Source organism: Neopelma chrysocephalum, unplaced genomic scaffold (genome assembly GCF_003984885.1).
Source record: "Neopelma chrysocephalum unplaced genomic scaffold, ASM398488v2 Primary Assembly neopelma1_25, whole genome shotgun sequence".
NCBI classification, from domain to species: domain Eukaryota; kingdom Metazoa; phylum Chordata; class Aves; order Passeriformes; family Pipridae; genus Neopelma; species Neopelma chrysocephalum.
The window spans coordinates 44,321,502-44,338,039 of NW_020897694.1; positions in this window are offsets into that span (position 1 = coordinate 44,321,502).

The following is a 16,538-nucleotide window of genomic DNA, read 5'->3' on the forward strand; positions in this document are numbered from 1 at the left end:
GGCAACTAAATGGAAAATTGTCAGATCAGGTAGATTTTCATCGGACTGAAAATACATTATTCACATAATTCTGATTATGGAAAGAAACTGCCTCTAACCTCTGTATCTGGTTGTAATTTAAAATTCTAATGTACTGGAGTATTCACTGGAAGGGAACAGTAGGTTTGTCTAAAAGTTTTCTTCCTTGTTAAGCAATGTGTTCTCAGTTCCTATCTGAAACTGTCTAGTTTCAATTTGCAACCAGTGGAGTTTTTCTCATTGAAGATTCTTCTATTATTTTATTCTATTCTCTGAAGCAGTTATAATCTATGACCATAGCAACATATAACCTTAGTCTGCTGTCTTTTGTCAGTTCTCAAAAAAGTATCAACTTATTTAGCTCTATCACTGAAGCTGATAGATGCAAATGACATGGAGTATAACAAGCTATATTTGAAGTATATCCTTTCTGACAAAAAAGCACATCCCAGAAGAAAACTTTTTCAGTCTTCTGTGCTTAATTGTTCTGCTGAAAAAGGCAGAAAATAATTTTTGTTACAATGCCCTTCTATTTATTTTCATTATTATTTTTTCACCAAGAGCTAGAGAAGCCATCTGTATTTTTTAAGAGGAGTCATCTTTTTGACATAATAACATGGAGTTCACATTTTTCAGTACAAATGCAAAAGAATGGTGTAGAAATATCAAAAAAGTGAAGGTTCTTTTTACCTGTGCTTCTTTTAGGTACATAGAGAGACAATAGATTCATTTTATCTTTTGACTTTTATAATCTAATGAGGGAACTGGTGACAAGAAAAAAAAAAAAAAGAAAAGAAAAAGTTTCCTAAAAAGGAAAAGGTGAAAAAAACCCAATATACAGGGAAAGTCATTTTGGGGAGTGACCCAGGATTAAAAGGAACTGAATGCAAACTTTACAAAGTAATTACAGGCTGAATTAATGAAGTAATTCCTTTTGATATTTTCTTATAGACAAAGATTCACTCTAGAGAGACCAAAAACGAAGATTCACGGTAGATACTTTCTAGGAGAACATAGAATAGTTCAAGGAAGGTATCTTTCAGTCATTTCTGTCATGACAGCTTTACTTTTTTTGGGGTTCTTTAGTGGTCATTAAGAGAGAAACCTGTTCTTTAGTATAATGCATAGGTCACATGAGGTATAACAAAAAAGCTCTTTTTTGTTGTCTGGTATCTATTCATAAAATGTGAAGAAGTTTGCAAGGCACTGTATTGTGCACCTTCACTAGCTTCCAGAACATGGAATTAGAGCTGTAATTGTCAGGATACTGACATCTGGCTTTCAGTGCCTACTTAAGAACTGCTTGTTAACTATAAAAAATGACATACTGAAAAACCTTACATCCGGATAGGATATACATCCAGTTAGGATACACTCTTAGACGTTTGGAAACACAGTATTGGGTCTCATGATGCTGAATTAGACACATAACTTGTTACCCTTGTGCTTGTTCACTGCCTGAAAATTGAGAGCTTTTGCTTTCAATTTTGTGAATCTCATTTGTCTCATCCTTTGCTTTTATTCCAAGTATTTTAAGCTCAATATTTATTGCCAGGAAAAAATGGAAAGAAACATGTTGGACAAAAGACTTTTCTCCAGGAAAAAAAAATAAGAAGAGGCAAATGTCATTCTACATTACTTTCTTCTCAGCTTTATGATTTTGCAATAAACTGAAAAACAAGTTATTATCAAGTAGCATAACTACTTGATCCCTTTTCTGTATACCAGTGTGTTTTTTTCTGCCACTGTTGAGAAGAAAAATAAATGGAAGAGAGGCCAATACATATTTTATGCCATCCAGGTATCTTATCATAGCAGACCAATGTGCAGCTGAAGAAGTATGACCAGTTTTGGCTTCCTTTCAACTTGTTTGGCATGAGAATTTCTCATGCAACAAGAAAACAGAGCTAAAAAATTGTACCTACAGATGCACACTGAAATGTTTGTAATCCTCTTGGTATTATATTTTGGATAGTATTTTGCACTTATGATGATTATGTTCAATACTTCCAAACATTCAGATATGAAATATCTAATATTAAAACATTATTTTATGTGGATGTTGTGATATGGTTTATGGAGTTAATAAGATTTTATTGGCAATTGGATTTATTATAGATTGAAGTCCTAATACGTGTGGCATATTCAAGCCATGATATCTTTCTCTTTTGTCTATCAAATCTATAGAATAATGAAGGAAATTATTACTATTCAAGCTTGAAAGATGTTTTTCCAAGGGCTTGCCTTGGAATTTCAGATTGAAATTGAGTAGGTGGGACAAAAGGCAAAAACATTAATCAGCATCAAAGAAAACGGTAACACTACCACCAAAAAAAAAAAAAGAAATTAAAAAAAAGAGAGAGGGGAGCTCTCAGTTCTGGAGCCATATTCATAACAATATCTAAAAGAACAGACAGTGAATAAAGCATAGCAATTCAACTTCTCTTTAAAGATGTAAACACCTATGTGTTGAAAAACTCCTTCTACCAAAATAAAACTATTAAGATTGTTAAGCTGCACTTCTATGAGATTTTTTTTCTTAAACTTAATGTCTTTATTTAGTTATGTTTCAAGATGAATCTCCTCATTCAGTATTATTATTTCCAATTAATGCAAAGAATTACCTCAGCAGCATGATTGAATTATAAAAAATTAATATGATTCTATTATAGGTTATTGCTGGTCAGTGTCTTTGTTCACTTGGATTTTTGTTTTCTATTTAGTGACCTAAAAAAATGCAAATGTTTTCTGGGGGCTTTATCATATTTAAAAATAGAACAGTGCAGATATAAAAGAACAAAGCAGCCTCACTTTCACAGACACAGTTTAGGATGTAATCAAACAGCAAGTTCTAAAGGAACACCTGCACTGAAACCTTGCCCACCTCCTCCTACTTATTCTTCTCTGGCAGCAAGCCTGATCTGGTCTGCCAGCTCCCATCCGCAAGCAAGGACAGCTGCAAGAGAGAAAGAAAGCTCATCTTCATCAAAACACTCTTTGAAGCTCTTCTGAGGATAAACATTCTTCATTTATTAACAGCTTAATGCTTTGATAAAAGCTCACTTTGTTAAGTAGTTTGCCTTTCAAGAACTGCCCACGTAGATATTTGCATGAAGTTCATAAGGACTTTAGGACAACATGGGATTGCCGGAAATATTGCTGAAGGCATAGAAATAAAAACAGAGACCATATTTCTACTAGAAAAAGAGAGGAAAAATCAAAAGAAACTTATGTTCAGCAGGCTTTACCATTTTCTGAATTATCATAGTCCCCTCGGTACGAAAGTGCCATTATATATAATGCTGAAAAGCTTTGCATGTAATTTTCAGGAAGTCAGTGCAAAGGGAAGTTTAACAGGTTATGTGCTGTTATACCTATAAGAGGGCAAAAATACAACAGAAATTTCAAACCCAGAACAACTTATCATAATGGTCACTTGCACACCAGGCAAGAAATAAGCAAAACACAAATTACTACCCAGACATAAGTCATGCAACTAAATGGTTTCGGTCATAATTTCTCCTCACTGCAGTAACAAGTGACTAAAATTCAGTAGGTTATGAATTCACAAATAACAAAATCTTATATATTATAAATCATTTGTTTTCTCTTTCCACAGTTGCCTTTAAAGTACTGTTGCAGCCTGCTTAGAGTGAAGTCACCCCAAAGTGACTATGTAGTTAGCTATCCAATGAGACTATCCAACTGGGTGAACTAAATATTTTGATTTCTTTTGAGATTATTATTCCTTTTTATTCCAAGCTGGGTAACTGACCAAAGCAAGATCAGAAAAAAAAATATGGTCTACAATTGAAAAAACCTGAAAGGACTAAACACTGATGAATTTAATTATGGACCCACTATAAGAAGAGAAGAAATGGGTAAAAAACTCTATTATAGTATTTTTCTGTGAGTCCACAGGAAGTCAGTGAAATTAGGGCCACAATGATAATTAAGTTTTGGAGCATCTTTCACGTGAGAGGAGGCTGAGACAGCTGGGACTCTTTTGTCTGGAGAGGAGAAGGCTTAATGAGTGGGATATGTCTTGTAGATGTATGTAAATTCCCTATTGGGGGTGTGAAGAAAAGGAAGTCAGACTCTTTTCAGTGGTTCGCAGTGGCAGAACCAGAGGCAATGGACACACAGTGAAACACAAGACATTTCCTCTGAACATCAAGAAGCACCTTTTTTTCACTGTGAGGGTGATTGAACAGTGGCACAGGTTATGCAGAGAGGTGATGGAATTTCCATGCTTGAATACAGTCAAACTGCTACTGGGCGTGATCCTGAGTAACCTTCTTTGGCTGATTCTGAGGGGAGTGTTGGACTAGATGATCTCAAGAGGTCCCTTCCAGCCTCAAGCCTCAGCCATCCTGTGATTCTGTGGTATGCTTCATGGCTTAAGAACAGTGTCTAAGGGCCAAGAAACGCTATCCATCCACCATGATACAGAACATTAATGGACTAAGTAGCCAAAGAAGTTGTTCCTGGATGTTAGCATTTCGTTGTCCTTTGTTAGGATTAGTATAAATCAGAAGTGTGATAAATAAGTACCTAGTTTTAGCTGTAGTTTATTTAATTAATGGGAACTATCTCAAATTTTAAAATATATTGATTTGAAGAGATTTCTGCAGAAAAACTCAAACAGATAAACTGGTTTATGACAGAGGGTTTTCAAGATAAGGGATATTTTAAATTTATGTTAACGAAATCAATGTTTTCTATCCTTATGAATATGTCACTGACAATTCCTAGTTGAATAGGTCAATCGCATCTTTTAAAGTAAGTTAAAAATGCTTCTTTTTTTCTACTGAGTAAAATTAGATTGAGAGGTAATAGACAATAAACTAAAACTTTTACCCTGCTCCCTTTCCTACCTAATCCTCTCCAACATATTCAAGTTTTGTATATATGAAAAAACAGGATATAGTTGAAACAGTTGCACCAGATTTACTTAGTTTCATAGATAGTAAATACAGCTAATATCTGAGATGATAATCTTCCTCATACCGGGTATCCTCTTTGAGATTGTAATAAATATCAGTATGAAAGAAGCTTAAGTTAAAGTTTAATAGACTAAATATTTTTCGAGGAAAGAAAATCAAGGCATTCATTTCCTAGACAGATTTCTTTACCTTTTCATTACAAAATATATATCTAATGACGAAATATCTGTTTTTCACAACTACTACTGCTACTACTATTTCTCAAAGAAAAAAGGTTTGTTTTATCACCTAAAAGATATCCTCAGTGGGAAAACATTATAGAGCATCTTTTCATTCCTGGAAGGAAGTATCATAGTTAATTTATGGTTTTCACTCTCAAAATAAGAAATCTTGTTCATTCAGCACTTACACAGCTTCTGGTCTACTACAGATGGAGTCAGCTCTGTCAGTAATTTAGTACATTGCTTGTATTCTGTTAATGTTAGTTTTGGCATGAGTCCAAAGAGTTTCATACACCTGGGAAGGAAAATAAAGTTACTGAAGTAATTTATATGGTAAAAATCTATAGTCTGTCTTTCTAGTGTGAAGGAAAACCTCGAGAAAGTTTCAAACTTAGTGCATTTTTTCCCTAGAAGTAGTCAACATTTCTCACTGAAATAATATCCCCTGTAAACATTTAACATCCTTTAAAATCATGTGGTCTTATTTTTGTAAAGTTTTATTTGTATTATAAGAATTGATGCAGTTCAAAATTGTCAGTGTCTTTGGGAGATGAGCTGGAGATATTTGGTTGTAAGGGTCAACCAGTAAACTGTTAGCTGGAACTATGTTCAAGGAACACACATATGCACACTAGCAACGAGGGAATGTGTTCCCTCTGTGTTTCATTTAACATTTAAGGGAAGAGCACTGCATATTTCATGTTTTCTTTTTAGGAGGCAGCAGAGTAAATCAAGTGGAAAACCCAGATAAAAAAAAAAAAAATTCACAGATTTCCTCTGGCTCCTCAAAGCCTTCATGAGGGATCAGATAGTCTGGAGCCAATCAGAAGGGTTGAAGTCCACTAAATCTCTTCTCTTGCCGAGTATTTCACAGAATGTAAACTATATTTTCTATGGCTAGAGCACTATGCACTAGCAGGTTTAAGGCACTAGCAGTACCTTTTATGCAATAAAATATAAAATTATTATAATAATTTTAAGGAGTATTATCTATTACACTTTCCATTTTTCTTATGTTTCTGAAAGACAGGACATGATGTAAGTAAATTTCATGCAGTCACAGATCAGGATTACAAGGCAATAGAAGGAGAAGAAAGAAGCCAATGTTCAATAAAATACACAGGCAACATATAAATTCAGATGTAAATTCAGACTAGGCAGGGAAGCAAAGAAATGAGGATTTGTGGGGATTTTTTTACACTTCATGAGACTAATAGTTAAAATTAATATCTAGAAAATATTTTCTAGTTTCTATCATTCTTACCAAGCCTGTGAGGAGTAGTTGGAGCAAAACTTGCAGATATATGTATACAGATGCTAACGATTCTCTTTGAGTCTTACTGACTTCAAAGGGACATTCCCTGTGAGTAGAGTTTTCTGCTAGTGGTTATTGTGAAAGGATTGTGATTTTTAAGATGCAGAGAGGATACAAAAAATCAAAAAATGATTCATGGGTAGCAAAAAAAGAATTATTCATGAAGCAGCTAGAGAGAATACGCAGTACTTGATAGCATTAAATTTTCTTTTGACACTTAACCTGAGTGTATAGGGTAAGAATATTGCTTGAGTTAACAATATAACAACATAAGTCATTGTAAATGATCTCTTAGTATATTTGTTCCAGAGCATAAAACTTTTCAAGCCAAGAAGTGTTATGGAAAGAGCTTAGTTTCTCTCTTTCTATTTTTTATTCCAAGGGAAGGTCTGCTTAGTACAAATTCAATAGAAAACCTTCTAGTTCTGTAGTTGATTGAAAATTTCACCAGAAGTGTATCAAACATGTCATAAACAGAGATGGACTACAAGAGATGGTCTTAGATTCTAAAACTGCTTCTGCAAAGCCAGCCTGAGTTAATTAGAGTCTACTGACACCTCTTTTTACGTAGTCAGCTCCTTTTATCCACTTTATTCTCTATTTTCCCTCACTTTTTCTTCCCTGATCCACATTGATCCCTCCTTTTCCCTCCTTCTGGCTTTTCCTCTAAGCACTCCACAATGTTACAAAAATGACCACAATACCCTTAAACCAAATTTGCACAATTACCAAGTATTTTTCCCCTGCAACCCATACTAAACCCTATCTCCCTTCTGTCAGTAGACCTCTTCAATCTGCAAGGCTTTCTGGAGATGGTTGACTCCCCTCAGTGGGTTTTGTATCAGGGCAAGTTGCTGTTCAGTCTTCAACAGACTGAGGAGTCACTGATTTGGGTGTCCCACTTGCCCTCACCAGATGACAGGGTTTGCTCTGCCCAAAAAACATCATCAAAGACCTTGAAATGTGTATTTTCACAACATACTACACCAAGTTAAGCTACAGTAAAGACCATCTCTCTTTCCATGATACACTTCTTAGAGGGCAAGAAGTGCCCTACATCTCCCTGATCTTTTGAGCTTAGCTAACCACAGAGGTATGTGCTAGTGCCTTCTCATAATTATGACTCTTGATCCAGAATCAGGCACACTGTAACTTTCCAAAATGAGAGATGTTTTTAATCCAAAAGGAAAGGTGTAAATATACTGCATAAAAATGTATATTTAAAATGTAAATGTTTAACTGTTTACAATTCTAGTCATCATATTCTTTATCACCTAAAACCAAAGGTCAAAACCTGTTATATTTGCATTAAATACAATTTTTAGCTTAGAAGTTTTCTTTTCAGATTATGTAACTCCCCCCAAAGAAGGAGCAGCTTCACTCTTAGAATGAAGAAAGAGAAATTGAGAAACAAGAATGTTATAAATAATAAAATACTTTAGTTGGCAACGTAGTTTTTCACTGTTCTAGAACAATTTAATGATTAAGCTCTCTATACTAAACAGTGGTATTTCTGTAGGGAATACAGTGAGATAAATAAAGAGATCTAAATTTAGGGAAAAAAAACTATAATTTTTGTTATCTATGAAGAATACTCTGTACAATTCAAGTTAAAATAGAATTTGAATAAAAAGGACGAAAGTGAGAGAAAGAGTAAAAATAAGACTGAGATCAACAATATAATGATTTCAGTACTGTTTATGTTCTGTTCTCACTTCACTAAAATATCACAAAGATCATTCACTTCTATTCATACAGATTTCCATGGTCAACATTTACAATTAAATCAGGTTATAATACACAGACTGTCTAATCTTGATATTAAACAATAAAATCAATTAATCCCTTTTATTTCTTGGTATTTATTTCTAGATAAAAGGAAAGGGGGAGAACAGAGGGGGGCTAGACCAGAAAAAAAAGTAAAATGATGATAAAAAAATAATTTATAATTTAAGAAGAACTAGTTTGTGACGTTCAATCAAACTGGACAGAGTATGCACATCTTCAAAGATAAGCAAAGGAAAAAAATCATAACTTAATTGAAAGCAAACAAATTTTATGAATATATTTCTTATCTTGGAAATGTCTTAAAAAATCACTGTGACATGTACTTGCATTTTTTATTTCTGTTCTAAGTTTTTTCAGGCTTTCAGATGCCCTAATTAACTTATGTCACTCTAGGAATTGCTTTATATCTTCTTTTTTTGTAACAAACCAGTGCATCTAAAAATGTTATCTGTCAGATAAGTACATAGATTCAACTTCAATTCAATTTTTAAAAATGAACTTCCAATACAATATTTATGTGGGAAAATATTAAATTAGTGAGATTTGCATAGTTTAAGTAGTTCTGGCACTCAATACATGAAATTCAGATAAAAACGTCTGCAGTAACCTCAGTTACTTGGGAACCAGGTTTGTATTAGTGAGGTAGAAATATAGAACAGTTGAAAAAATATTTAAAACTATTTTCTTCACAGACATGCCTTGTAGAGTCTTAATAATTGTTTGAAGGGTCAAATAAAAAAATTTTATTGCAATTGGAAAAAAGATTACATAATACTTTATACACTGTTAAGAAATTATGAATATAAAAATAATAAAATACAGATTTTGATAATGTCACCACATTTGACTTATCTTGCATGAAAAGGTCAGAGTCAGAGTAATTTGTAACATTCAAATGAAGTCTCAAGACATATAGGGCAGAAAATTCAGTAGTTGCTTGGTTGTATTAAAAGGTTATTCATTCGTAGGCAGAAAATGTATCTTTAGCTTTGACATGTTGAGTGCACTATCACAAGAGGTGTTCTTGACTGAAGTTGCTCTTTCAACCAGCAAATTTTCTGGATATGTTAGGGATGATCAATGCTATAAAGGAGATTTTAAAAATTCGTTATAATATGAAGAAAGTTTTATAAACAAAAACACAGGATTTTTTTCATGACTTATATTTAAAACTCATATTTCTGAAATGCAGTGTATCTATTTTTACCCATGTATAACACTGTAAACTATCCAGAAGGTAGGTAGAACTATTTGTTTTTAAATATCTATATTTTCAAATGTGGGATGTGAACTAGCAATGAAGCATTTAAATACGAATTTTATAAATATAAGTGTTAAATAAAAGATATTTGCCCTATAGGGCCATAGTTGATTTTAGTGAAAGATTAATTTTTGGAAATAAAAGTAATTGATTTTATTATTACTAAAATTATATTTTTTAAACATTTGAACAAAGACAAGCTCTATCTAGTAGGTCGTGGGTTTTTTTCTCTTTGAAATAATTATTGTTTTTATTTAAGAAATGAACTGCTTCTACATCCATCTTGGGAATTTCCTTCTAAGCCCACAAATTTCTATAATGAGCTAGAATTCTAACATAGTATTAATACAACATCCAGTAACAAATTCTCAAAGGAAAATAAATCTTATCTCTTATGACTAAAAGAGTAGAAAAGAAATAATCATGTAAGGTATTAGTCAAATGATGTACAACAGATACAATCCACTTTTTTTCATTGTGCCTACAAGAACTTTATGATTTCTAAGTCTTAAGATGGGATATTATGAATATCTTTTTGCATTTAGCACAAGAAACCTGTTTGCCAAAGTGAAGATTTGCTTTGTACAGCCCTGCCTACTTTACTCTACAAGCCACTGCCTGGATTTTCAAATTCAAGAAGAGATTCTAACATTCAAGCAGCGGTGTCCCAGGAAAGAGAGGTCAGAGAGATGTTCCAGCCAATAGGGACAGGATTCAGCTGTGCAGACACAAAATATCCCCTGCATTGGCCCAGGATGGGTAGAAGTGATGTGAGACCTGAGCAGTGCCATCTGAGATTCTCCAATGCTGCTCTAGTAGAGTTTGGACTTTCAGTGGTAGTACTGATTGAAATTCTGGTGACAATTGCCAGATCTTAGGTAAATAACACTCGCATGCATTGCTGGCACATAATTGAAGTATCAAAAATGTAACCGAATACCACCATTGTATGGGAGAAGCTCAAAAAGAACTAGAGAGCAACAAAGATTCTCAATGTAGGGTAATTTAATTTTTTTTTTTTTTAGTTTGTAGGGAAGAAACATCGTGTCTGTTTGTAATCTAGATTGGCTATTTCACATAGCTTAAACATACAATTTAGCACACTCAGCCTATTGAAAATATCTTATTGAAAAGCTTGTTGCTCTACAAAATTGTATCAAAAATATTTGAAAACCTGTAAAACTTTCTTCCTAAAAGCATGATATTCATTTTAAAGATGGTGTTTCTGTGTTCCTGCAATGCCCATATTGATGATTCTTACCCTAGCTATTGCGAACCAGAAGACACTTGCTAAAAAAATGAAGCAAAATCTTGTAGTATGGCTGGTGAAACATTTCAGTTGTATGTATCCATGACACTATAATATTAGAAGATACAAGATCTACTTCCCTGTATCAACAGCCTGATCCATTTAGGTTTCTGATACTGAAATGTATAATTGCTTTAAAGGAAGATGTAGAAATAATTGTATAACTGTCCTTTTCTTTTCTGCACTTTGAACTTGAACAGAAAGGTTGCTCAGAGCCTTGAGACATGAAGGCTTTGTAGAACTTACAAATGTTATTTTGTTAGTTTACTTTTGCAGCTATGGATTTCACTGATATTTATTTAATACCTTAAAAATGTTGTTAAATTTTCAGTTGTGTCAAATTCCTGTTGTAATAAGTAAAACCAATGCCATTATATGAATAAAACATGAATTTATTTCTACTTATTTTGAATTTCCTATTTTGAAGCATCTCTTGCCATTGTGGATGGGGTAAAAAAGTTTTCATATGTATCCTTGTTATATATTTGTTATAATGCATACTTACAGGACCTCCATGATTTCTCTAGCTTATATGTCTCCCTTTCAGTGAAAACAATTTCACAAACTTTTTCAATCTTTCTACAGATGATATATACATAACTAGAAAGAGATGGAGAATAAGAGAGAGGAATATTGGAAAGAAATTAACAACAAGCTAGCTGATCTTCAGCTATCATTCAAGGAAATCATAGATCAATAAAATTATAAGCTTTTACTCAGCCAAAGCTGTCCTGGTTTAATCCCAGCCATCAACTAAGTGCCATGCAGCCAGTCACTCACTTCCTCTCCTTGGTTCCTCCAGTGGCATGGGGAGGAGAATTGGGAAATAGGTAAAACTTGTGGGTTGAAATAAGAACAGTTTGATAAATGACACTAAACACAATATATTACTACTACTACTAATAGTAATAATAACAACTGCAATGAAAAGGAGGGAGAGAGAGGAATAAAACCCAAGAAAGACAAGTGATGCCCAATACAATTGCTCAACACCTGCTGAAGGACACCCTGCCTGTCCTTCAGTGATCAGGTCCTCCAGCAAATGCACAGGCACTCACACACACTGTTCTCACTACAACTACCTGAAAGGAGGTTGTAGCCAGGTGGAGGTCAGTCTCTTCTCCCATGCAAGCAGCAGTAGGACAAGTGGACAAGAAGACACACAGACTTAAGCTGCACTGAGGGGGGTGGTTAGGTTGGACATTAGGAAGAAGTTCTTCACAGAAAGAGTGATTTGCCATTGGAATTGTCTGTCCGGGGAGGTGGTGGAGTCACCGTCCCTGGAGGGGTTTAAGAAAAAACTGGATGTGGCACTTACTGCCATGGTCCAGTTGACAAGGTTGTGTTAAGGTCATAGGTTGGACTCGATGATCTCAGAGGTCTTTTCCAACCTAGATTTTGTGATTCTGAGAACATCCCTTTGGCCAGTTTGGGTGAGCTATCTCAGCTGTGCTCCCTCCTGGCTCCTTGAGTAGCCCCTCCAGTAGCTCCTCACTGGCAGAGCATGAGAAACTGAAAAGTCCTTGACTTAAGGTAGGCACTACTTAACAACAACTAAAACATCAGCATGTTATCAACATTATACTATTTAGTATGAACTAAATCTGAAAAACACAGCACTTTACCAGCTACTACAAAACAAATTATACCAGTCAAAACCAGAGAAATGGTCTTGGCAAACAGCTTGATTTCATCAGCTCTGAAATTTCAGAGTCGCTCATAAAGTGTTTCCTCATCTATCCAGCTCATTGGATACAGCACAAAATAGTAGAGAGAAGTAGGAGGCAGAAGTGGAACCTTCACATCCCATGGTGTCTGCTTCCTCTTAATCACCCCATCCACTGTAGCAGTGGCCAGCAAATTAGTGGAGTCAGGGCCAAGTAAATAGTCCTTCATTGACAGTTTCTGAAATTACCGTAATAAATCCAATAGAAGTGACAGACAAAAAAGTTGTCCCGTATAGCATTCCTCCAATAGTGCTGTGATAGGACAAGACATTAAAGGAGAAAACTTCTCTCTTCTTCAGTTTCCACTCACTTATACCTTTTTTCCTTCTATTCCCACTATAAGGTTATAAAACTATCAAAGGTATATTGTGTCCTGTACATATACCAGGTGGTTCCAGTGCCCCTATCTCTTTCCCACTCCATGTAAGTGCTGGAAAATTAAATAGGAAAAAATAATGAAAAAGCATTTATCAATCATATAAATCTGCCATAAGTAATGCATTTGGTTTATCCCATAGTCAAAGTTGCACATTGTTCTTTATGTTGTTCTTGTATTTTATTTTGCCTTATTAGAAAAAGATTTTTTCTTTAATCGTTTATTTGTGGCATCCCATCCCGAAAGGGATGGGGAATGCAAGTGTGCAGATGCTCATGGTCGAAAAAGAATGACCAAAGTCAGAGGGTCTGCAAAAACTTACAGAGTTTCTGCAAATTATACATTTGGTGTGGAAACTTGGTATGAGATATTATGTTTTCTTATAGTATGAGCAGACAGCAGTGGGTTTTGAATGCGGGGTAGGATGAAAGAGGAGGGAAAGAAATTAGAGAGGGAGAGAGAAATAGACGAAGACAGGAAAAAAGATCAGCAGTCCTGGCTCCAGTGCCCATCCAGATGATGTGGTGTTCGTGGTCCTGGGGTACATGCCCAGACTTCATGGCGTTACCCTGGAGATAAATTTCTCTCTTTCTATGCAAATTAGTTATCTTGCCCAGTCTGTTTTTCTAGACCTTTCAGGAAATGGATTGGAGGGCTTCAGGGGTCTTTGGTGGTCATGGTCCCCTATACCGGGTCAACTTTTGGTCAACAGTCCATGCCCACTTCTTGACTCATTCCTGTGCTTCCATTCTACTGTGTTGTGCTTATCTGCATAAGCCACATCAAGGACCTTTGCAACAAAAAAGTGCTGCTCTACTTCTATATAGCCCCTTCTCCAGACCCATCCAGTTCTTTCTCGCGGTGGGCTCTTAACAACAATCCTTGGCTCTACAGCTATCCAGCTATCAGTGTTTGAGACAGACACATTAGCCCCTTGTAGGCTTCTACATTTCTCACTGACCATGGAATAGCTGATGTCTATTAACTGTTCAACAGAAACAAAGAAACTCACCAACCACAGCACTGGAATCAAAACTCTTTTCCTTCATGGGATATAGCTATCACTAATATAAAGAATTTCAAATCGGTCATCCAGTTACTGAATTCTGGCAGTCAAGCAGACAAAATGCAATTCTGCATGTCAAAACTGGGCACATAAGCACAGTCCCACTAATGAAAATCATCTTTTCTACTAGGGTCAAGAATTTGGAAATGTAAATTAATAAGATATTTCAAGTTGTGGAAGCTGTAAAATATGCCTAATATCAAACATTTTAGGAATAAGGAATTTGTTAATAATTGAACTATTGATAGTAATACAAAGGGCTGGCTGGAAATGTTAAACCAGACATTAAAAAATGGAAAAGAGAGGGGTTTTTACAGCATTAATTTCCTGAAGCTACAAGAAAATGGACTATGTCAAAAGGCTATAACATAGTTTTCCTCGTTCTGTTGCAATGGAAAACAAATTATTTGAATTTCATCTTCCTCATCCTGATATAAATCAGAAGAAATTCTACAAAGTCAATGCAGTTTCTCTGCAGTAAAACTAGGAACACAATAAGTATTATCAAGATGTTAATGGTTCAGATGAAATGGTAAAGTAGAGGGAAAAGATATTCAAGGAAGGAAAGAAACAATTTTAAATTGTATGTGTTTGTATACAAAAATGATGGATCTCAAATAAAACTTGAAAATATTTTCTCATCATATTTCCTTGTCACTTCTGTCATTATTCACTGGTCTTGTGTTTCCTCATGAAGTTTTTTCTTTTTTATAGAGATCTATATCCTCAGATCAGAATTTCTTTTCTACACCACAAATGCTCACTCCCACATAGAGATGGCCTCTTCTCCTCCACCACCACATGGGCTCTGGGGATCAGAGACCTCACTCCCACTGCTGGATGTGCGAGGCCCAACTGCAGGTCCAGCATCTTTTTGTAATATCTCCACTGCAGACTCTGCTTGCTGCACGGTGTCCAACATACAGGGACATGTTTCTACCCCACACTAAGGGACTGTCTTATAAAATAATTTTTCACTTTCCATACTAGAGTGATGGCCTGAGTCTGAAAAGGCTTTTCTAATCATATAGCCTCGGGACAATCTCTTTGACTTTCTCTGTATCTAAAGCCAAAGAGCGGTTGTCACCAGGCTTTTTGTCACCCTCTGATTTTCCTTCCCAAATTTGCTAGCAAAGTGTAAGGTTATGCATTGCAAAATTTTCTTATGTGCCTTTGTTTTCCAGATCATCTATGTTAATCTGGTCAGTTAGAGCTGGTCAGATGTAGTCAAGGTCTCCTTTGTCAGGGAAGTGCTTTTGGATAAGCTTCACCCCATGACACTGTGACATTATAATTGGACATTATGTCTACAGATGAATTTGTGTTTAAAACCTACTGCAAAAAACAAGTACATAAATGTATGTCTTTTGCTATTTATACATATAACTTACCCAGTATCCCTTTTTTATAAGGTTCTCTGTACTCCACTCTTCAAAAATTTTTAAAACCAGAAAGTTTTATTCTGTTTGTGTCATCTGTTAAAAATTTGCTTAAAAGTACTTTTAGTCTGAACTGCTTCAGTTTTTTGTGAATAAAGACTTATGGAGGAGACGTACAGTGTTTAACAGGGATAAACTTCCTCTAAAATTAAGTTTCTATATTTCACTTTCTATATTTGCTTTAGATGAATCTCCTATCCTATTCTCACCAAAAAAAAAATCTGTTCTTGCAAGTAAAAGAATCATTTTTTGTTCATGATTTATGGCACCCACTGATCACACAGTATGAACAGTGAGAACAGGCTACCTCCTACTACTCATTTATTAGCCTTTAGAATCCTGTGGTTAATTTGAAAATCACAGATGTAAGTATGATGATGTTATAAACCACAGCTGACATTTCAACATGTATGCCATTCATCAACATTTTGTGCATTGTGATAATAACAATGTCTTAAGAAAGTTTATTACAATTATTTTGTAAATATAACTCTTTTATAGACTTTATATATATATATATGTATATATATATAAAATAGATATAATAAATAACTAAGAGGGGCTCATTGTCCTAATATATATATTTAAAATTAATTATAATTAACTGGTAACCTTAAAAACTCCAGCAAATAAATTCAATGAGAAGAACTGAAAGGTAAAATAAATTTTAAAAAAAAGAAAAAAACTCTGTTTTTTTAGCAGAAAAATGTCCCTATTCTACCTTCTGCCAGTTCAGTATTTTATAATTCTGACCAAAAGAAATAGTAGCAGAAGGTACACTAGGTAATCTAAAAATATAATTATGCTATGGCTTTTCTGTACTTAAAATGAATAAGTTCTCCAGACTACATTCATATATACAAATAGTGTTCTATTAAGGAAGGAAGGGGGAAACAACTGCTAAGAACATGACTTGTTTTCTACAGACAAGTCTTAATAAACTAAAATAGACATCAAAAACTCAGTTAATACAGGTATCAGCAAGTGGCCTAGGAAACTTAGAATAAAATACGTAGTTAGGTAAGTCACTACAGTAATCACTAAAATTTAAAGTCACAGAGAGAATGTGTCT